This window comes from Lepus europaeus, unplaced genomic scaffold (assembly GCF_033115175.1).
Source record: "Lepus europaeus isolate LE1 unplaced genomic scaffold, mLepTim1.pri SCAFFOLD_3_1, whole genome shotgun sequence".
NCBI classification, from domain to species: domain Eukaryota; kingdom Metazoa; phylum Chordata; class Mammalia; order Lagomorpha; family Leporidae; genus Lepus; species Lepus europaeus.
In genome coordinates, this window is record NW_026909276.1 from 4,362,641 (window position 1) to 4,386,935 (window position 24,295).

Genomic DNA, 24,295 nt, shown 5'->3' on the forward strand with positions numbered 1-24,295 from the left:
GTGTTTCTGTGTGGGTACAAACTGATGAGATCTTTACTAATTATATACTGAATTGATCTTCTGTATATAAAGATAATTGTAAATGAAAAAAAAGCTGGTGTTAATTGGAAATGGCATAGAAAATTAATTAATTTTTTAAAAAAATATTATGTAGGATCTCTGTCTTTAATGCTATAACTAGTACTCCAACAGTATTTTTTTCCACTTTGTGTTGCTGTATGGGGGCAAACTGTTGAAATCTTTACCTAATATATACTAAACTGAACTTCTGTATATAAAAAGAATTGAAAATGAAAAGAAAAAAAAAAAGGACAAGAGATCCCACATGAAGAGCAAGTGCACAGTGACTCCTGTTGTTGACCCAACAAATTGACACTCTAGTTTATGGTGCCAGTAACCACCCTAGGCTGTCGTCATGAGTTGCCAAGGCTATGGAAGCCTTCCAAGTTTGCCAACTCTGCTCATATTTAGACAAGGTCATAAAAGACAGAGTGAGGATAGTAACCTAAGTAACTCTTAGGATAGTAATCCTAAGAGTGCCGTTAACCAGGTCTGAACAATTATACAGCATTAAGTGGGTAAGAGGACCATCAGTACACACAGGTTGGGAGTAGAGCCATTGGAGGTAGAGTAGAGGTTATGATTACAAAGGAATGAGGCCCAATGCGCTAGACAGGGTCTAGAACAAAGGACAGAGTCATTATTAGAGGAGCTAAGAAAGGTGCTGTCTAAGCTACAATTAAGTTTTCTGATTGAGAGGCAAATAGAACCTGACAGAAGGGGCCTGGTAATAATCTGGTGGGCTTTAGGCCTTGTAAGTTAAGAGGCCCAGACCTATCTATCTCTTCACATGGGCTATATCCTAAGGGAGTGTGAACCTCCTAGGGGAAGGCACTCTGTTGACTTTCATTACTTGGCTGGCCTGGGAGGAGAGCTGGCCAGGTAAAGGCAGGGGGCATCTCTAACAAGAAATTTACAGTTCTGCCTGCAATGTTGCTGACCCTACTTGACCATCCCCTCAGCTGCAGTGGTCACTTTGGAAGTTGGGCTGAGTGAAGGGCTTTTCAGCTTAGAGCCAATAAGATCTGTGGCTCTGACCTGGGCATCCTTTGACTCCAGGGCAGGTCCATTTCCAGTGATCCAACTCTTGGCAGAGCTGTCAGGGCACTTCACAAGCTGACTTCTGCTGAAGCCCAGGCTTACCACATTGAAAGCCACTGCAGTGGACTGGCCTGTTGGGTCTCCTTGAGGGCAGATCACTGTACAGATCAGCCATTAATAGGCCTGCCACCCATTGCTTCTGATGCCTAGCTTTCTTTTCCTCCTGGTTTGTGTTAAAGCAGACCAGAGGATGCAAGTCAAGAGAGTGCCCATGTCCCATCTCTAATCTTCGGTGGCCTGAACTACAAGTCTATAGTCACATGCATGTTCTGTAGTACTTTTTCTAAGGTAGACAATGCCTATGAGGAAAATTATATTCTCACTTTAAAACTTTCTTTCCCTTTGGTCTGAAATGGAGGTTTTTTCTACTTACTGTTTACTTCGCTGATGGTGAAGTAAATCTAGCTATGAAATTATAATTTAAGCTCTTATTTTGGCTATGCTATTACAGAAAAATGTTAGCCATCTCTTTTATAACGTCTAAAGATTAAATTGTGCATCCTACAGATTCCTTCATAATAGAATTAGTTTCCTACCTTGAGGAGAATAGAGAAATGAAAGAACAAGTTGGGCTTAGAATAGAGAAATGAGGGAGCAAGTCCTAGATCGCTTGCTGACAATAGCAATATCACATGAATACTTAGCAAACAGTTTCAACCATGAGATAACAACTTAAGAAAACTTTTACCAGAAGGTCTAATGCCTTCTATAAATTTTAAGAATCATGTATTTGGAAACACCTCTTAAATATCTAACATGGTGTAGTTTGTTTAGCCAGTAAACTTAAGCACAACCATATAAAATGTTTTTAGTTTCTTTCTACCAACACGTTTAAAACATATGATACACAAATTCAGGTCACATGAATTAAAATGTATTTTTGATTCATTTTAGCAGCTTAAATTTATGGACAATCTTATCTATAAGCCAATTAAAAGAAAATTCTTAATAAAATTTTATTAAATTTATAAAATGTTATGTTGATTTTATCTATATACACCCATCATTTTCATGATAGTATGTGTATGTGTATATGGCCCAAAGCAGCTGTCTCCAAAATTTATTTCATAAATTTCTAACCATCCATGAGATCCTATTTGCAGAAAGACCTCTAAGCATGTAATTAACATCAAATGATATTATAATTGTGAAGCATTGATTCAAATTGAACTAAGATCCTATAAAAAGGTATGTACATGGACAGAGGAAATCTCATGTAAGGATACAGCAAGGCAGTGGCAGTGTGATAGTTAGAGAAGCTTCAGGAGAAACTGCACCTGCTATTACCTTGCATTTAAATTTTCATTCTCTAAAACCACAAGAAAAATGTTGCTTTGATCAAACAACACATTCTACAGTATTGGGTTTGTGGCAACCAGAGCATGGTAATATCCTCCTGTCTCTGCGTACATTTTTGGCAGCCAACTAGTATGCCAGTATTGTTATCAGAAATACAGAAATTTAAACTGTGGTTTCATGTGGCCAAACATCTAAACAGAGAAAACAAATATGAAATCAGAGTATCCATCTTGAGGATCCTAGAAAACAAGAAACCAAATATACGAGGAAATGAACAATAAAGATCAGAGCAGAAATAAAAGGAATATTAATATTAAAGATAAGTGTATTGGCCGGGGGCACAGCTCAGTAGGCTTATCCTCCACCTGCGGCACTGGCACCTGGGTTCTAGTCCCGGACAGGGTGCCAGATTTTGTCCCGGTTGCTTCTCTTCCAGTGCAACTCTCTGCTGTGGCCCGGGAATGCAGTGGAGGATGGCCCAAGTCCTTGGGCCCTGCACCCGCACGGGAGACCAGGAGAAGTGCCTGGCTCCTGGCTTCAGATCAGCGCAATGCACTGGTCACAGTGGCCATTGGAGGGGGTGAACCAACAGAAAAAAGGAAGTCCTTTCTCTCTGTCTTTCTCTCTCACTGTCCACTCTGCCTGTCAAAAAAAAAAGTAAAAAAAAAAGATAAGTGTGTTAAAGTTCTGATTTTTAATAGAATAACAGTTCTTAGCTAGGTTTTATAAAATAGATTGAAGTAAATAAAATAAAAAGGAGACACTGCAATTCATATCACAGATATACAATGGATCACTAAGGAATAGTAACAGCAACTGTAAATTATAAAATTGAAAAAAAATGTTTATTTTGTGGATACATATAACCTACCAAACCTGAGCCAGGAATATATAAAATACCTGAATAGACCAATAGTGAGTAACAACATTAAGTCAAAAATAACATGTGTAGAAGATACTTCCTAAATGTTTTTAGGGGAGCACATTCCCCTGGAATAGGACATGTCTGCAGTTCTGTCTTTGCCTGTGCAGGCTGGGTGAGTGCACACCCTTCCTATGGAATGTGATGGCAGAAGGCAGCAGGGTGGGTAATCTGTAACTAATGGTAAATACTGGTTTCAGGAGCTCAAGACTGTAAATAAGATTCTGGATACTGGTACTGCATGACTGTTGTCCTTCAGAACATAGGTTTCGACTTTTCCTGTTCATATGGTGTACTTTGGTTAGTGTATTTCTGTGCCTACATGCTTGGTAGCTTGTTGAATTGCTTGTAGCCTCTAATAAAATGTGCTGGCTGAAAGTTGTCTTCTGGCACATTCCTCTGATAGAGGCCCCTGTGTTCAATTTCTTCATTTTGAAAAACCTCACAAAAGTGTTCAAATAAAAGTTCAGTACCAAATATCTCCACTACTAAAATCTATCAAATTAAAAAAAAAATCCATGTTTTCTAAAATTATTTGAAAAAATGATAGGGAAAGAAACTTTCCAAACTCATCATATGAGGCCAGCATTTCTTAAAGTGAACTGACATTTGGAAAATCTACGTTTATCTCTGATTCTCTGTGGTTCAAATAAAAAATATAGACCAGAGTGTCTGATGAATATAGATGCAACGTACTCCTCGTAATAGATTCCATTTTAGAATTCAAAAACATATAAACAAGATCAGATATCATAATCAATTCAGATGTAACCTAGGAATAGAGAAAATATGAATGTGAATCATAATTCCAATAATTCACATCAATCAAAAAATAAACATTATAGTCATCTAAATAGATGTAGAAAACATATTCACATAAAATAATGCATCCATGCATGAGAAAAGTATTGAGCAGAATATTTTTAGACTGCACCTACTTCAGGGAAAAAAATACATTAGAGAAGCCCAGAGCCAAATCCTATTGAATGACTAACAACTGAAAGTATTTCCTCTATGATCTGGAACTATAAAGTGATGCACACACTCTCTTCTTGAAATCAATATTGCAATGTATGTTCTGGGCCAAACAAGTACACAAGGGAAGGAAATAAAAGATATAGAAATAGGAAAGAAGAAATTCAAATCATTTATATATCCAGATGACTTAATTCTATTGATAAAAAGTACAATGAGTTCACCAAGAGGACGTTAGAACTGGTAAATGGCATTGGCAGACTTGCAGGATATAAAGTAAATACAAAAAATCAGAAACAATTTTATATATCTATACTATTGTTAACCCATTTACAAAGAAAGTATAGGAGAAATTAAATTCATAATAAGAATAAAATATCCTAGAATAAATTTGACTTGGGATGTGAAATACCTCTACAACAAAAATTACAAAATCATGATAAAAGAAATTAAAGTCCAAAAACTCTCATGTTCATGGCTTGAAGTAATTCCCAGGATTTCCATAGTATCCAAATCAATTTACAGATACAATATAATTTACATCAAATTTCAAAGAAATGATTCACATATCTAGAAAAACAAACCTAAACTTCATATATTCATATGGATTTTAAAAAAAATCCCAAATAGACAAAGCAATCTTGAGAAACAGAACAAATCTGGAGGCACAACACATGAATTCAATATATACTACAGAGGCAACATAATCGCTGGCATAAAAACTGATGCATAAACCAGAGTAAGAGGATGGAGGCTTCCAGAAAGAAACACAGATATTTACAGATCATGGATCTTTGACAAGGTAATAAAAATTAACTTGTAAAGCAAATGCAAATAGTAAATGGTCCAGAGGAAATTGGATGTCCATCTGGACATGACTAAACGTAAATTACCTCCACTAGTATCTGATACAAAATCAACTGATACTGAGTCAAGGATCTAAATGTAAGACCAGCAATTCACAAAATATAGAGAAAACTTACCTGAACCCCTATGTTTATTGCAGCTCAATTCACAGAAGCTAAGAGATGTAATCAACCTGGAGGTCCACCAAATGAATACTGGTTAAAGAAAATGTGGCATATATACACTATGCAATACTACTCAGCTGTATAAATGAATGAGACACTGTCATTTGCAACAAAATATGTGGAACTAGCAACCACTGTGCTCAGTGAAATAAGACAGCCCCTAAAAGATAAATATTGCATGTTTTCTGTGATTTGTGGTAATTAATGTACAGATCACAAAAATGTAGTGTATATGAGTGAAATTGGCCCTTTGAGATTTAATCATTGTTTATGGTTTTTGTGTATTTTAAAAACCCAAAAGACTGGGATAAAATATTTGGAAATTCTGCATTTGATAAAGCAGTGAAACCCAAAATATATATATGGAACTGCTCAAATTATACAACAAACAATGTTAAACATTGTGAAAGGACCTGAACAGGCATCTCTCCAAAGAAGAAATATCCATGGTCAAGAAATATGGAAATACATGCAATATAATTAATTATAGGAAAATTTAAATCGAAATACACTGGGTATCACCTCACTCCAAAAAACAAATGCTGATGGGATGTGAAGAAAAGAAAAACCTAGTAAGTTACTGATGAGAATGCAAATTAGCCTGAGCATTATAGAGACCAATATGGTCATTCCTCAAAAAATGAAAAGTGATAAACCTCTCCAAAAATTGTGTATGTGTCAGAAGGAAATTCAATCTGCATATCAAAGAGATACCTCCCTTCCTGTGTTGACTATAGTACTATTCACAGTAGCCATGGTATGGGATCAACCTATGTGTCTGTCAATGGGTTAAGGGTCAACATAACCTCATTCAGTGATTAAAAAAGTATGCAATATTATTTGCAGCAAAATGGATGGAACTGGAGACACTTAAGAGAAATAAGAGCAGCATTGAAAGAAATAAATCTAACATGTTGTCTTTCATATGTGGTGTCTAAAAACAGCTGATATAAATTTATAATTGTTTTTAATCAGGATGGGAAGAGTGATTACTGAGGATACAGGCAGGTAAGAGCAGATACAGAAAGAGAGTTATAAAGAAGCAACCAGTTGCAATATGCCATAATATGGCGCTGAGATTGTAGTTCACAAAAAGATATATTTTATCAGAAGCTGGAGTGGAGGAGCTTGTGGGCAATCAACACAAAGAAAGTAAATGGAAAACCTGGTTTCCAAGATTGATTAAGTTATGCTATGTAACTTCTCAAATGTTGTACATTACCTTATAATAATATACAATTAGTACATGTTAATCAAAGATTGAATACAATTTTTTAAATGAGGTGCTTCTCTATACACAATGAGCTATGTACAAAAAGTAATGAACAAAGCAACTTCATTTACAAAGCATGAGAAAACAGCCAGTAATTTCCAGTATCATTATGGTTTAAATGCAAATAATCTTACAATTTAAAAATCAAGGCTGCCTTGCCAATTGACTTTCTACTCATCCCTTGCATGATTTATAGCTAGACTTTCTGATATTCTATGAATTCCATTGTTGCAAAGCTAAACTTGAACCTAGAAGGAAGAACAGTTATACTGTTTTTAAGATTCATTTACTTACTTAAAAAGGGTACAGAGGTGGGATACAGAGATCTTGCATCCATTGGTTCACACATCAATGCTTTCAAATGTTGAGGATGGGTCAGGCAGGTACTCCTTTTGTGTCCTCAATGTGTGTGGAAGATATATGAGTACTTAAGCCATCATTCAATGCCCCTCAGATGCATTGGCAGGAATCTGGATTGAAAGGGTGAACTCTTCAAAACTTGAATGAAGCACAAATATATGAAACAAGGGCAGCCCAACTGGTGGCTTAACCCACTGCCCACAACCTCACCACTTTATACTGTTTCATTCATTCTGAACACTGTTGTCAAAATACAGGCACAATGTTCAACCTTGGTTCCATGTTTAAAAACTCAGTTTAAAAACAGGTTTGGGATAAATACTTACTGTGGCAATTAAGAAAATTTATTCCACAATGGAATAAATGGTTCTGATGCTGATTCCAGCTTCCACTTAAATCAGATGCTGGGAAGCCAATGTGATGACTCAAGACATGGAGTTTGTGCTACCCACATGGAAAACCTGGATTGAGTTACCAGCTCTCTGGTTTAGACCTGATACCCCCAGAGGTAGTGAGCATTTCTGAAATGAACTTGTGAGTAGGAGCCCTTTCTCTCATTTACTGTTTCTTGCTTTCCCTCATAAGGAAAGAATTCATCAGAAAGAGCAGCATAAGTTTGGATGTCAGACCACGTAAGGAAAAGACCAAAAACAAATGAAGTTACAGCAATATATTTACTTGTTTTATTCCCATTCTTGATTCCTGATGCCTTAATAATGCATTTAAGTGAGATCTTACACTATGTTCAATTTAAAGGAAAAGAGAAGTTGGGCATTTGGCATAATTTTTCAAGAGGCTCCTTCGGTGCCTTCATCCCACACTGGGGTACCAAAGTTATGTTGTGACTAAACTCCCAATTTCAGCTTCCTACTAATATTCACCATGGAAGGAAGCAGGTGGTTGCTCAAGATATCTGCTAACTGAATCTTGGACAGAGATTGTGTTCCTAGCTCCTTATTTGGCTAGGCCAATTTGCACTGTTACAGGAATTTGAGGATGAAACCAGCAGATAATAGACCACTCTCTTTCTGCATTGCATAAATAAAATAAATGAATAAAAATTAAAAAATAAAATGATAAGAAAAAGTAAAAAATTAAAATAAGAACTAATATGGGTGTTTGGTGCAACAGTTAGCACATCAAATGTGATGGCCACATCTTTTATCAAAATGTCAATTTTGAGTACAATAGCTCCAATTCTGATTCAACTTGTTGCCAATGAACACCATGGGAAGCAGCAGGTGATGGCTCAAGTGCTTGGACCCTTGTCACACATGGGTCACACATATCTTAAACCTAGCAAAGCTGTAACTCTGGTAGAGTTTTAGAGATTAAAACAGTAGCTGGAGGATCCTTTTCCCTGTGCATTTTAGTATTTAAAATGAGCAATTAATAAATATGACATAAAAATAATGCAAACAGAAAGAAAACCATAACAAATATGATATACACTATGCCAACTATATCAATAATCATTTAAAATGTTTATTATCTAAATATGCTAATTAAAATCAACTTATATAGGAAAATTTAAGCCCAGACCCATCTTTGTGCTGTCTATAGGAAAACTACTGAAATGTATATACATATGGAGGGGATTTAAATTCATTTAGGTCAAAGGAGAACAAATCTCATTTGCATAGTAGTTCAAGTAGTCTACTGTGTAACATGATAATGATAGTTAATTACAATAAGACATTAGGTTTTGAGTATTTTCATTATGTAAAATAGGAATATGGTATAATAAATATGGTGATTGTCTTGATATATATATTTCCAAAAATCATTCTAACTTAATATACATATATACAGATTTCAAAAATGAAAAATGAAGATATAAACTAATTAAATCAAAAATATGCAGAAACATAGCTCATTATAACACCAGCACAATGAAGCCTGTAAAAGCAATATGTATTATAGGTTAATTAGGATTTATGTAAGAAAAATTACAAGGTTTATATAGTGAGAGGAACAGGCAGTTCTTCATGAGGATATTACAATGCTTCATATCAGTGTTCCTAAATAGACCATCAAAATATATTAGAAAAATGCTTACAAAACTGCAAATATAGACCACTATTAATCAGTACAGATAAATAAAATGGTATAAATGCCCCACCAGGGTTAATTAGTAGTTATCAATATCTCATTGTGCAGATATGTCAGCTAAAATTTGATGGAGAAAATAAATAAGTAAGGTAATTCCAAATGCTGCAAAATCACAAAAATAGTATATATGGATGAAAAGATAGACAATTAATTCACCCATACTATCAATGTTTCCTACAAAATCAGAGCTTACCCACAATCTATAACCTGACAGCATTTTTCTGGCATGTAAAAAAATATTGACCAAGAATTGTCACATGAGGAACGGAAACCAGGAAAGATATTGTCACAAATATCAAATACAAAGCAAGGGAAACTCATGGTTTAGATAAACAGAATGTAAGCAATCAAAAACACCAAAAAGAGTCAGGATGTGGTCTCTGTAGAGGAAAAGGGGAAGAAACTGGGAAAAAACCTGAACTGACCAAGGCCCATTTATTTTAATGGGTACTGACTCTATGGATGCTAACATTCTTACTCAAATTTAGCAGAAAACAATCTCAACACTTCTCTTTCCTTTCAGTTTTTATCATTGGATAATCTCAGATTTCTATGCAAGAAAATGTCTAACATTGAAATCATGACACATAATTTCTAAATATGTGGGTAAAGTGTAATTAAAAGGCAACAAATTTCTACAAAGACATGAAAAAAAAACTAGCTCTGGGAAGCAGCTTGTTAATCCCACAATTCACAAAGGAACTCAAACTCAGAACGTTATCCAGGTTTGCACACATTGGGGATCATTCTGAGGCGATGCAGACTAAGAGGTCTTACTCCAAGGTTCTGAGTGAGGCACACCTCAGCAGCCAGAAAATTTAATTAATTTACTGACTCAGATATTCTGTTATTAGCAACAAGAAAACTGACCAAGAACCCTAAGAAGGGCTGTGCTGAGAGGAGAGTTGTGAGCTGGACACCTGGTTTCTCTGCTTAGGGAAATCAGGCCACATATGAAAGTTGAATTCTCCATGGGGATTCTCTTGCTCTCCATACACAATTTGGAAAGCTGTGAGGTTCCAGGGTTCACACAAACTCACTTCATTTAGAGACAGGATGATCTTGAGACAAGATTATGAGCCACTGTTCCATACTGAGTTAGAGTCCTCATGTTAAATTTCTGTCTTTAATTTTCTATCATGACATTAATGATGTGATATTGCTATGATATTGATGGCTATATTGACTGTTGTTTACTGATTATGGTTAAATTAACTGTTGTTTACTGATTATGGTTATATGTTAAGCTTACATTGTCATAATATATACAATAGTTTAATGTTAAACATAGAGCTATAGATTATTAGACATAAGTTAATTAGACACATAGTTAAGTCTAAAATAAAATTATAAGAAATTTTTCTTATATACCAGAAGTAAAAGTGTGGAGTGTAGGAGTTGGAGTCCCTAGCTTACTAAATGCCAGTTCCGCTTCTGTACTCTGGCTACTTGCTTGCCTGCTATGCTCCCCTGGAATTTATGACCTCCTACCCCCCACCAGCTCCCCTGGAATTTATGACCCAATGCTTCCCATCAGTTCTTCCTTGTGCCATCTCCTTTGTGTGGCCCTCCCGCCACATAACATAGATAGTCTTTATGTTTAAATGAACTAATGAACACGTTAGGTCCCAATATATTGCCATATAGAGAATAAGAATGTAACCTGCAAAGGAGATGACCTGCACCCTTGTAAGTGTGAGGCTATAAAAACCTCTCTTATGCGGCTGGTGCCGTAGCTTAACAGGCTAATCCTCCACCTTGCAGCGCCGGCACACCGGGTTCTAGTCCCGGTTGGGGCGCCGGATTCTATCCTGGTTGCCCCTCTTCCAGGCCAGCTCTCTGCTATGGCCCGGGAAGGCAGTGGAGGATGGCCCAAGTGCTTGGGCCCTGCACCTGCATGGGAGACCAGGAGAAGCACCTGGCTCCTGACTTCTGATCAGCGAGATGCGCTGGCCGCAGCGGCCATTGGAGGGTGAACCAATGGCAAAGGAAGACCTTTCTCTCTGTCTCTCTCTCTCACTATCCACTCTGCCTGTCAAAAAAAAAAAACCTCTCTTATGCAAATGAGAGGGCCTTTTGCCTGTGCACTGCTAAATGGCTGTGTGGGGGTAGGTGGTCCCAGCTGGCTGGTAACAAATAAACCTCTGCTTTTGCATCTGCGACTGTGCCTTGTGCGTTGATTGGGAAATTCCGACTCAACATTAGAAACAAAAGCTTAAGAAATTGTCTGATTACATGGGAAAAATTAAACACATTAAGGAAATGTCACTGGAGAAGAAGCTAAGGGCCCTTGTATTCATGCAAGAAAGAATTCTCTGTGAGACAGAGAGCAGTGGAAAGCAAAGTAGCAAAATTTTTTTAGGGTTGGGACATACATAAGAACAGATGGGCGCCTCTCCAGACAGAACCTGAGAGAGTGCCTAGTTCACATTTAAGCAAAGGTTTTTAAGGGGCTGGGTCTTGCCTTTCTGCCTTTTTTCTCCCCATCTTCTCCAGAACAAAGGACTTCTTAGGTGTAAATACAAAAAATTCCTTTCTGATTTTCCCACTGAAGTCAGACTGGGGAAGCCTGGCTAACTTGGCCAAGAGACTTCTCTCTAGGGTGCCTGCCTTAGAGGAAGAATGCTTATCAGGCCAGGTAGAAGGGGCAGGACCCCCTGGAAGGTTATCAGAGTCTGTGGGCAGGACTTTGAAATGCAGATACTGGACAGCACCTGCAATGTTATTGGGTGACTTTGAAATGCGAATGCTGGACTGCTGTAGATGTCAATTCCCTTAGACCCTTGTCACACACAGGTTAATTTCTGACTTCCTACCTAACAAAAAGGCAGAAGAATCAAGTTATCCTATAACCTTAGGTTTCTAAAATAAAAGTTTTAATGTCAGGTCACAACAGTCAGAACCAAGGAGGAAGAAACAACTTACAGGAGATGCCTAGAAATTTGACAAAGAAAATCATCAATTAAGTGGAAACTGCTAAAAGGGAAACTACATTAATATAGTTTTCACAATGAAGCACTATGACTTATTACAGATATATATCTGTTATATATATATGTATATATACATATATATCTATATATGCATCTCCCCTTCCAATATGTATACATATCTAAATATCTATATATACATATATATCTATATATATACATATTTTAAATAACTTTATTGCTTTAGCATATTGGCCAAATCCATAGCTCTGTCTTTGTACTTATGTAACAATGCTCAATTGTGAGAAACTCATAGAAATAATTTCCTTCTAATCTCAGCCAAAGCAATCTCACACAAAATTATCCGCTACAAATCTGTAACATTCTTATATTCCCTTATATTCCTTAAGTTATTTGTTCTGCTTTGTTCCTCTCTCTCCTTACCAAACACCAGTTTTATTTCATGTTAGGACAAATACCAGCTGCATTCTTTGTGCAAGGTGACCAGTGTGTAACAAATCTTCCCAGCCAAATGAATCAGTTTACAGATTTTTATTGGGATTCCACTCCTGAGCAAGGTTCACCAGTTCCAACAGAGTGGGGGCCAGGGAAGTCATGCATCAGAGGTTGGGAGGGCTCCTTTTATAGATACAGGGCATGGGGGTTAAAGGTTGAGGTGCGTCTGATCTTCATTGGTTGACCTTTAGGTTGCACACAAGACCTTGGCAAGGACTTTTCATTCCTGGAAGTGTGGGCCTTCTCTCTTGCGAGTCTTGAAGCTACCACTTTGCTATTTAAAACACATCTTATGTGCCAAGACACATTTTCATTCTCATTTTTCTCTTCCCTATCTATTGGTTCCTTAATTTGCATTTTGAAATTGAAGGACTTGTGGAAAATTGTGAAAATTTACCAGACTAACCTGCTAAAAAAACTAGGACGTTTCAAGAAAGGTCAGTTAAAAAGTTTTAAGAAAGGTCAGTTTCTGGGAAACTGCAACTTAGCAGATAACAGGGAATAGCAGTTTGGAAATCCGCCTTGTGCAATGGTTAAGATAAGTAAAACTGATGTGTACTGAGATAAGTAGAACTGCTGTATACTAAGATAAGTGAAATTACTGTAAACAAAAACCCCCTTCCCCTTTGTATTCACTTGCTTAAGATAATTTTGTGGTTTTTGCTTTAAATACTGCCTGTATCCCTCATCCAGGACCTCACTCTCTCAGGAGGGAGGGGTCCGTTTTGCGCAAAATGTAAATAAACCGCCTCTTGCTGTTTGCATCACCGGTGTCTGGAGTCTGAATTTCTGGGTCCCCAGGGTGCTACCAAGGACCCCGCCAGCTTTGGGTCCTTCAAAATAATCCTAAAAAGCCTCTAATATAAGAGCAAAGTATTTTAATAAAAGAACATATAAAATTTAAAATTATTTTAAAGTAGTCTAAAATGGTTTGTCTTATGTCAATGATTTATGTAAACAAAAAGTCCATTGTCTTTTACAATTTTTAAAAAGGAAACATTACAGGGGCCAGCACTGTGGTGCAGCAGGTTAATGCCCTGGTCTGAAGCACCGGCATTCCATATCGGTGCCGGTTTGAGACCCAGCTGCTTCCCTTCCAATCCAGCTCTCTGCTATGGCCTGAGAAAGCAGTAGAAGATGACCCCATGCCTTTGACCCCTGCACCTACATGGAAGACCCAGAAGAAGCTCCTGGTTCATGGCTTCTGATCAGTGCAACTCCAGCCATTGTGTCCAATTTGGGAGTGAACCAGGGGATGGAAGACTTCTCTCTCTCTCCCTCTCTCTTTGCCTTTCCTATCTCTGTGTAATTCTGACTTTCAAATGAAAAATAAAATAAATAAATAAATAAGCTCTTAAAAAAGCAAATGGTACAAAAATTTGAAAAGATTTATTTTATGTTTACCAATTTATTGCTAACAATTATAGATTTTTTAAAGAAACTAAAATATTAGACTGGTATGGTTATAATCTTGAGACATGTCTTGCCAAATAACAACCTCAGAGGTTAGAATTAATGAACATTACATTATTCTACTAATGCGCATCATTTATTCTTAGGTCAAAATTGAACTTTTATGATGTTGAGTATTCACAAAAAAAAAAATGTTTAACTTTTGCTTGACCAGCAAACCCAGGCACAAAATATGTCAATGACTCTGAAAATAGTTTTAAGTTATATCTATCACCAAGGTTAAAACAACCTAGTTGATACTTACTTAGGTCACATGAATTGTTTAATCTACTCATCAGCTAAAATAGAATATTACAAAAACCAGTGACAGTCACACACAAATTTTATTGAAAATGAGAGACAAGGCAATGGGTTAGGACCGACACTCCTTACCAGAGTGCAGGCCCTAACAGCGAGTTACACAGTTTTTTATAGGATGCCGTACACTAGGGCTCACAATTTTGAACCCCTGGTATGCAGTGAACAATAAAAACCCAGAATATGATTGTAAGATAACAATTAACAATAACAAGTCCAGGAACAATAACAAATCCAAGATATAGTAGTAAGCTTACAGTGCAGAGTGCATTTCTGTCAACTTAGGCAGACCACTTGGGCACACCCTTTCTCAGTTCCTGGAATTTAGTCCCACATAGTTTCACAAGATATACCCTTAGCCTTTAGCAAGCAAAGGTAATATGTACAGAAGCAAGAGATCTGGAATTAGCTGTTAGTCATACTTACTCCACTTTGATTTTGATTCTACAGAATCAAAAGATATTTGGGTTAATTTAATAGTTTTAATTTATGTGAACACTCATTTACCTATGTCAGTTAAAACAGAGCTCTTAAAGGAATTTTTTTTACCATTAAGACATAATATGCAACATATACATATACACATATGTAACAAAAATCATGAGACAGAATAAAGTCACTTCTGTAACAGCTATTTAAAATATTTAACTACTTTTGAAAATTATCTATATACCAGAATTATTTCTTGCTCTTAATAATCTTAATTAACCATATTTTTTTCTCAATTGGAACTGGCAGGAATAAAAGCTTTACTTAAGCATTTAGCTTAGAAAATAACTTAGTCCTAGTAAAGGAGTTGAATATACATATATGAAAAGAAAATCATATCTTCATTTCAGATTCAGTTGGCAGAAATTCTTTGTGTTGCATTATTTTTATGATTCTTATTCTCTGTTGTCAATTGCACCAGGGGCTTCTGTAGCTCCTGACTTCAGATCAGCCCATCTCTAGCTGTTGCAGCTATTTGGAAAGAGAACCAGAGCATGAAAGACCTTTCTCTCTGTCTCTCCCTTGCTCTCTGTCTGAAACTCTACCTCTCAAATAAATAAATAAAAATCTTTTAAAAATATTATCTACACCAGTTGGTACAGGAACAAATGACCTAAATCAGGTCCAAATGTCATGAAACCCAAATGCCAGAGAAAGAAGATTTTCAGTGGGTATCACATTTGATCTAAGCCATCTTGGAGCCTCTCAACTCCCCTGCAAATACCATTTCTTTGTATCAACAGATATTCAGAGGGAGCTGATGCTAAGGCTGGGAGAAAAGGGAGAGCCTCCAAAAAAGTATTATTGGCAGCTGCTTGGGTTGTCGCTGATATCCCTGCCCAAGGGTCAGCTCATATCCAGCAACCACAAAATGAGAGCCTCACTCCTTTAGGAAGAGCTGTACCAAGAGCACTGGGTTGTGGATTTAGTGATCTATTTCCTAGCTGAGGGGAATTACATTATCCAGGAGGAGAAGCAAGGTACAGGGGATCCCACAAATCATGGATTCCCCCCCCCAAATTTCATGCATGAAGTCTGGATTCTCCCTGAGAACCTGCACAGCCTAACCACATAATTTGGAAAAATACAGAGCTCTAGGGCTGAGCCAAAGTCACCACATTCAGGAATGAGAAGATATCCAGAGTCCCATGCCAGCTGCCATCCTGCAAGCATGAGGCAACTAACCCCACAAACACCATATTCCAGATTCTGAGCTGTCCAGGCATCCTTCTGTTGGCTCTTTTAGTGAGAGAACTTCACAGAATGACAAAGACTGAGCCTCCTGGAACCCCTATAAGCAGCAGACTGGAGAAGCTGTATTTAGCAGCATGAAAAAAAAGACCTCATGTTGCTCTTCATTGTTGATCCAGTGTGTCTAATTGAACAGTTTGCTGAGCCAATGAGCAGGCATCATGTCCGAGAAGATGCAGCCAATCAGAGTCATGCTTACTAGATTTCTGTGAGGGGTGGGGAGCAGGGGTGCCATTCATCCAGGCTGTGGCTGATGGGGGTAGTGAGGATTGAGTCTTGGGCTCAGGTCTGGAGGTGCTCACCCTCCTGGGGCCTCACTCTCCTAAGAGCAGGGGCTGCTGTCACCTTCCTGATGACTCAACCACATGAGAGTGGGGATCTCTCCCACCCTCCAATGTCTGTGATTCTGCTGGGATCTTATGACCTGGAGCTTCCAATAAACTCCTTTATAAGAAATGAAATTTATTCAAAATTTAATGAATTCTGAGCTTTTCATTTTCTCCATGTTTTTGACTTATTTTTGTTTTAGGTCATTTTGATTTTTTAATGATTTGAAAAATATTTAAAGATACTCTATAGAAGTTTTCTAGTCTGTATTTTGTCCGTTAAAATGGCTATTTTTTCCTGCTGCTAATGGTAAGCCAGTTGATATATATTCATCTTATACTCACTAATATCACTTAATATTCTTATCAGTTTATAGTTTGTTTTGAATTACCTTTGTAGATTGTAGATTCAATCACATATTTTGAAAATTTTGTTGTTTAATTGGGTATAGAAGGAACATTCCTCAAGACAATCAAGGCAATTTATGAAAAACCCACAGCCAGCATCATATTGATTGGGGAAAAGTTGGAAGCATTTCCACTGAGATCTGGTACCAGACAGGGATGCCCACTCTCACCACTCACAATATAGTTCTGGAAATTTTTGCCAGAGCCATTTGACAAGAAAAAGAAATTACAGGAGTACAAATTGAGAAGGAAGAAGTCAAACTATCCCTCTTTGCCGATGATATGATATTTTACTTAGGGGATCCAAAGAACTCCACTAAGAGACTATTGGAACTCATAGAAGAGTTTGGCAAAGTAGCAGGATATAAAATCAGTGCAGAAAAATCAACAGCCTTTGTATACACAGGCAATGCCACAACTGAGAAAGAACTTCTAAGATTAATCCCATTCACAATAGCTACAAAAACAAATACCTTGAAATAAACTTAATCATGGATGTCAAAGATCTCTATGATGAGAATTACAAAACTTTAAAGAAAGAAATATGCGGCGAGCCTTGACCAGCAAGGCACAGAATTAAAGGCACGAAGATCCTTCTTCGATCACGGTTTATTGAGACGCCACTCGGTTGTCAATACAGATGTAGGCGGAGAGGCACTGAACACATTTCTCTCACTGCTTATATCCCCATCCCCTTGTCCCAGTACATAGTCATACATTATCTTAAGTCTAAACATAGCGAAAGAGCAGTACAATAAACCCATAAAAGCAGGGAGCTTCAAAATAAACAAGCCTTGCCAGAAATTGGCCTTGTCAAACATCAGTGCCTTCACAGACACTTATCTAAGGCTCCTGGGAGATCGCATAAACAATCTTTACTCAGCACGTAGGCATGCAAGCAATCTTTACTCAGCACGTAGGCATCTTGCCTTACAAGCCTCCCACAGTTCCCCCTTTTTTGTGTTTTACAGCAAATGAGGTCTTATCCCCGATCAGGCCTTCACCTCATGATGTGCTGGCCGATCAAGGGGCGCCTGTGCTCAGGGATACTCCCATTCCGGTGCAATGAGCAAAAGCTCTCGGAGTGCTAAGGCAATATCCCAGATGAAAAGAATTCCTATCAGGTGCAATGGCACTATGGCCCCTGAGTGCAAGGACATTCTTTTAAGCTTCTTTAAACATGCTGAGCCAAACCGCGGGGGAACTGCCTGCCTCAATTGCGGCCATTGCTTGCAGGAGAGCAACTTTTTCGCGCTTGCGGCTCCGTACTAATCGGAAAAGAACAAAAAGAGTACACAACAGCCCTAATAGTAATACAGCTCCGAACAATCCAACCCCCACCCATTCCTTGAACCATTGTAACCCCTGTAATATATAATCAGAAAATCCTTTCAGAGTAACAACAGATGCTCTAGTTTCATTCAGCTGCAAAATCATGATAGTAAGATTTTGCTGAAGTTCCCCAAATTCCATAGACCAGTTCCCTGATAGATAAGACCCAAGTTTTCTTGACTCATTTAGAGAGGCTGGATATGGCGTAACACATATATGGTGCAGTCTCTGAACGCAACCTAGGCTGGTGACTTCAAAAAGATCTTCCATAGCTGCTTGCAGCAAGTCCATGCGTTTATTTAATAGTAGCACCCCCAAAGCCAGATGATCATTTATGTGTTCCTGGACAAATAGAGCGTCTGATGATCTTTTTACGACGTCATTAATAGTCTGCACAGTTTGGACAGTGGAAGCCATGGCCACTCCCGCCGTAACAGCCGCTGCGGCAGAGGCGACAATTGCCGTTACAATGGCTATAATCCCAAAGTCCCGTGGCTGTCGAAACAAGACTGCCAGAGGAAATTCCTCTGGGTCAGTCACTACTGGTATAGGAACATAGGTAGGTACACGCATTATTACCATAGTTTTCTGAGTTCCATTCCAACACTGGGTTAAATAGCATGTATCATTTCCTGCACATTTTATTATCGTCCCATTATCTTGTTTATCTGTCAAAAGAAAAATAAAGGGAGGATCGACACAAACATGACTAGACAGGAGGCTCATATTATGCAAAGAATGCGATGTAAAGTTACTGAGTACGTGACTAGTTATGTTATAACTGCCACTAGCATTATAGAGGCTTATATTAATAGAATCAAGCCTTGCCAAAGGGGACAAATCCATACTAGCTCCACGTCTATTCCACAATACCCAGGAGGCTAAAGGATTGCCCGCTTTGGGTTTCTGATATAATTTGAATTTAGGAGAAAATTTATACGGTTCTTGGGTTTCTACACTTTCTGTGCAATCACCAAATCGCGGGGGATAGCTGAATTCCCGAGTGATGCACTTTGGTACAGGTCTAGATATGTTCCATGAAGCACTGGAATTGGTTTCTGTCTGTATTAAAAAAGGGACTGTTATGTTGGCTGTGATCAGGAGTGTAGTGACATTAGCCACGGTGCTATTACCTCCTCCTCCTGTTCCATTTGTGCTCCCTAGAGCAATCTTTGTAAGGGCCTCAAGCAACATTGGGATCGAGAGGTCAGGATTTAGATATTTAAAGGGATCATATATCCAACTAAGGTTATATGAAAGAATCTGTATACAGGGACTCTGCGAGTTCATAGAAAAACACAAGCTATTATAGAGGGTAACATTAGTGGCATTATATCGCATTTGTTGCATATTTTGTGGTGTTTTGCACGGTATTTCTAACTGACAGTCTCTATTATACAATTGAGGAAACATCTTATCACTAGAGAACACTGGCTTAGGTATTGGCCATGTTCTCACAATGGCCCACAGGGTCACATTCTTTGATATCGTCATGGGAAATGTCAGCCATAGTCCCATCAGTATCCATGTCAGACGTTTCATTATCATGCCTCGTGTTCTCTTGTCGTTCCTCTTCTTTCTTATCTGTCACTCTCCTTGTCAGTCTTTCTGGAATCCAGATCGGGCCTGGTCGTTCCTGCGGAAAAACACAGATTGCTCCCCTGGATCTCTGTATCACAGGATCCGGGCCATACCATTTGTTATCTAGTACATCTTTCCACATGACCTTTTGGCTAGTTTGTACAGGATTTTTTGTATGCCTCATAGCCGCTGATTCATTCTCTGTATTAAAATGTAAGAAATTGAGAGTGTATAATGCAATAGCGAGGCGTTCTCTGGGGGTTGCATGGAGTGCAATTCCCCCTTTCTGTTTTTGCAATGTTTCTTTTAGGGAGCGATTAGCGCGCTCCACAATGCCTTGGCCTTGAGGATTATACGGTAGGCCAGTTTTATGAGCTACTTGCATTTGTGACATAAAGGTAGTGAAGCCTTTTGAAGTATAAGCGGGCCCATTGTCAGTTTTTATGAGGGCAGGCTTTCCCCAAGCTGCCCAAGCCTCAAGACAATGAAGTTTCACCTGTGCTACACGTTCCCCAGACAAGGAAGTGGCATGAATGACACCAGAATATGTGTCCACTGAGACATGTACGTATTTTTGCCTACCGAATTCTGGGATGTGTGTAACATCCATTTGCCATAAGGATAAAGGTTTTAATCCCCTAGGATTAATACCAGAATGTGGCGGATGGAGGAATATTGCACAATCTGGACAGGCCTTTACAATTTGCCGAGCTTGTTCTCTGGAGATATGAAAGCGCAAGCGCAGCGTATTAGCTGGAACATGAAAAGAGGCATGAAAGTTTTTTGCTAGGTCAACAGAAGTCAGAGATACAAAGACACTATTACGGGTTGCAATATCTACCTTGGCATTAGTTTTACTCATAGGTCCAGGGAGGCCAGAATGAGCTCTTATATGGCCAATGAAAAAGGGCATACGTCTAACCAGGATAGCTTGCTGGATTTGTCGAAATATCGGGGCTACCGTGCTATGCGACTGTATATGAGCTACAACTTCTAGTGAACGGACAGCATTTACCACATATTGGGAATCTGAGATAATATTAATGGGTTCATCTGAAAATGTGCGAAATACTGTCAATACCACTAAGCACTCTACCACTTGAGGGGCGTTAGGGCGAAAATGAAGAATCACAGGCTCTGAATCAGTTGTAGCATACGCTCCACGACCAGTCTTGGAACCATCAGTATAAATAGTTGTCGCAGCTGGAATGGGTTTGCTCTTTGTAAGTTTAGGAAAGTAAACTAAATTTCGCTGCACAAAAGTTAATAATTTGTCTGCTGGCAAGTGATTATCAATTACACCTGAGAAGGCAGTTAGAACAATAGGCCAAACATTAGTGGTACCTGCAAGAGTCTCAATTTGCATCTGAGTATAAGGCACAATCAGCTCATCAGGATGTTTACCAAAATGCATTGTGCAAAACTTGAGACCCAGAAGAGCATAATGAGCTACTAATTCAGGATAATACCGCAATGTTCTCACACCCGCTGAATTACCATGTATCCACCACAAAGGAGCATTTTGCCACACCACTCCAGTAGGTGTAGTGGGCGTAGCAAGAATGCATAGTAGTAATTTTTTAGACGGATCAAACCTACATAGTTGGGCTTTACTAATGGCCTTTTCTACGAGTTGCAAAGCTTTAACGCCCTCAGGAGTAAGTTGACGAGGAGAGGCAATATCTGGATTGCCCTCCAGAATAGAGAACAAAGGTTGCAGGTCGTTTCGGGTCAGCGGTAAATATCCACGTAGCCAATTTATGTCCCCTAGCAGCTTTTGAAAATCATTCAGTGTGCATAGGTTTTGAGTGCTAATGCAGAGCTTCTGTGGCCGAATGGAAGTTGTAGTAATTTTTGCTCCTAAAAATTGCACCACATCAGATTGTTGTATTTTTTCTGGGGCAATAGAAAGACCATATGCTTTAAGGCAGGAGGAGAGCAATGCAAAGGCCTTATCTACTAATTGCTGTGAATGAGCTGTGATAAGAATGTCGTCCATATAATGAATGATACGGACTTGTGAAAACTGTTTTCGCACTGGTGCGATAGCCTGATTAACATATAATTGGCAAAGAGTAGGGCTATTAGCCATGCCTTGAGGCAACACTTTCCATTGATACCTTGCGTCAGGCATTTCATGATTCTCTGAAGGGAGAGTAAAAGCGAATCGTTCTCGATCTAAAGAATGTAAAGGTATAGAAAAGAAACAATCCTTAATGTCTACCACTAGCATAGGCCAGCCCTTTGGAAGGGAAGACAGAAGAGGCAGTCCTCTCTGTACTGGTCCCATCAATTGCATCTGTCTATTGACTGCTCGCAGATCATGCAAAAGCCTCCATTTGCCTGATTTTTTTCTTTATGACAAAAATTGGAGTATTCCAGGGCGATACTGAGGGCTCTATATGTTCTAACATCAGCTGCTCTTGCACAAGTTCTCTAGCGGCGGCGAGTTTTTCACGACTGAGGGGCCACTGGGGCACCCACACTGCCTTATTCGTATTCCAGGGAATACGTAATAGCTTTTCCTCAGTGGCCCCTAGGAAAAACCCACGCCTTTGTGGTCTGTTTTTTGAACTAACTCCACCAGTTCTGATATACCCTGAAGATTTTTCCCTAACCCTTTATTGGGCATATATCCTTGTCTTGCCATGATATTTTTGCTAGTCTGCGAATACTCATTAGTCAATATGAGTTTCATCTGGGTTTGTATATCCCTACCCCATAAATTTATAGGTAAATCTACCACAAAGGGACGAAAGGTGCCTTGTTGTTTATCGACTGTCCAGTGGAGTTCCTTAGAACTTATTTCTGGAGCCTGTCGATATCCCAATCCTACCAAGTCTTGAGAGGCATGCTGCAAAGGCCATCCCTTTGGCCAAAATTGTTTACTCATAACGCTACGATCTGCTCCTGTATCCACTAAGCCTGAAAAATGTTTACCCTCCACCTCTATCTGTAACATTGGTCGGTCATCTAATTCCATGCTTAGACATGCGAGATCGATTCCTGTAGATCCAAAACCAGATGCGCCGCGGTTATGTGACCGGGCGGGGTATTTTTCATGACCTGATTGCAGTATCAGAAGTTGTGCTACGCGATCACCAGGGGAAATGGAAATTACTCCAAAAGGGGAGTAGCACATTACTTTAATAACACCCTCATAATCAGGATCAATTACTCCTGGTAAAACAATTAACCCTCGTAGCGTTGATGATGACCGTCCAATGATTAATCCTGCGGTATCCTTTTCTAATGGGCCCTGCATGTCTGTATCTATTATCTGTACTCCCATGCTCTGTGTTAATACCAAGCCGGAGGTGGCACGGAGGTCCAGCCCTGCGGAGCCCGCGGTTGCTCTGCGGACTTCGGGGGTGGCTGCATGGAAGGTTCCTGTAGTGCCCCATATGCTTTCGGGCCCTGGGGACGGGGGCCCCGATATCCGTTTTTTGATTCCTTTTCTATTGTCTCGAGGGGTTGTCCGTTAATGTCTTTTACTGACCTACATTCATTAGCCCAATGCTTCCCCTTTTTGCATCTGGGACAAGTGCCAGGTATTTGTCGCACAGGATTGTTATGCTCCTTTTGTTCTTTACAATTTTTCTTAAAATGACCAATTTTCCCACACTTAAAACATGCACCATTATTGTTATTACGTTTTGTTGCAGTTAAAATAGCAGCAGCAAGCCCAGCATTAGTTAATGGTCCCCCAATTTCCCTACATGCCTTCAACCAGGCTTCTAGCCCTTTTCCTTTCCATGGAGTTATGGCTCGTTTGCAATCTTTAGTAGCTTGCTCATATATAAGCTGCTGAATTAAGGGCATTGAACTCTCCACGTCCCCAAAAATTTTTCCCGCTGCTTCCATCATTCTACCCACAAACTCTGAAAAAGGCTCATTGGACCCTTGAATAATTTTTGTTAAATTCCCCGAGACCTCACCTCTTTTGGGTAAAGTCTTCCAAGCCCTGAGATATATGTCATTAATCTGTCTGTATACTTCAAGGGGGTAGCGAGTTTGATCAGCCGCCCATTGTCCTTGTCCTAAAAGCATATCTGCTGTCCAATGCGGCTGACCATCCCGCACATTTTGTCTAGCCTGTGTATGTGCAGCATCGGTAACAATGGATCTGTAATCGAGATATTGTCCCGTGCTGAGGCTGCCTCGTGCAATCTCAAACCAATCTGAAGGTTTCATAGCATTAGTGGTTAATCGTCCTAACAAAGTTAAAGTATAGGCGGCATTGGGACCAAATTGGCGAGCGGCCTCCACTAGATCTTTTAACTGTTTATATGGTATAGGCTCATGAAATCGGCGTTGAGTTTGTTGTTCCTCAAATACCGGGAAGGCTGATGCCAATTGGGCCCACGTTTCCCTTTTAATAAAATGGCTGCCTTTACTGTGCATAACATAAGGGGGAGGGCGCACGCTAGCAGCCTGAACTTTATTATCTGCGCCCTGTTCCTCAGTCTCAGTGAAATCATCATCCAAATTTTCTTCATACTGCTCCTCTTCTGCCAATCTAAGATCCTCAAACTCACTTAAGGCGGGGTACAAAGGTG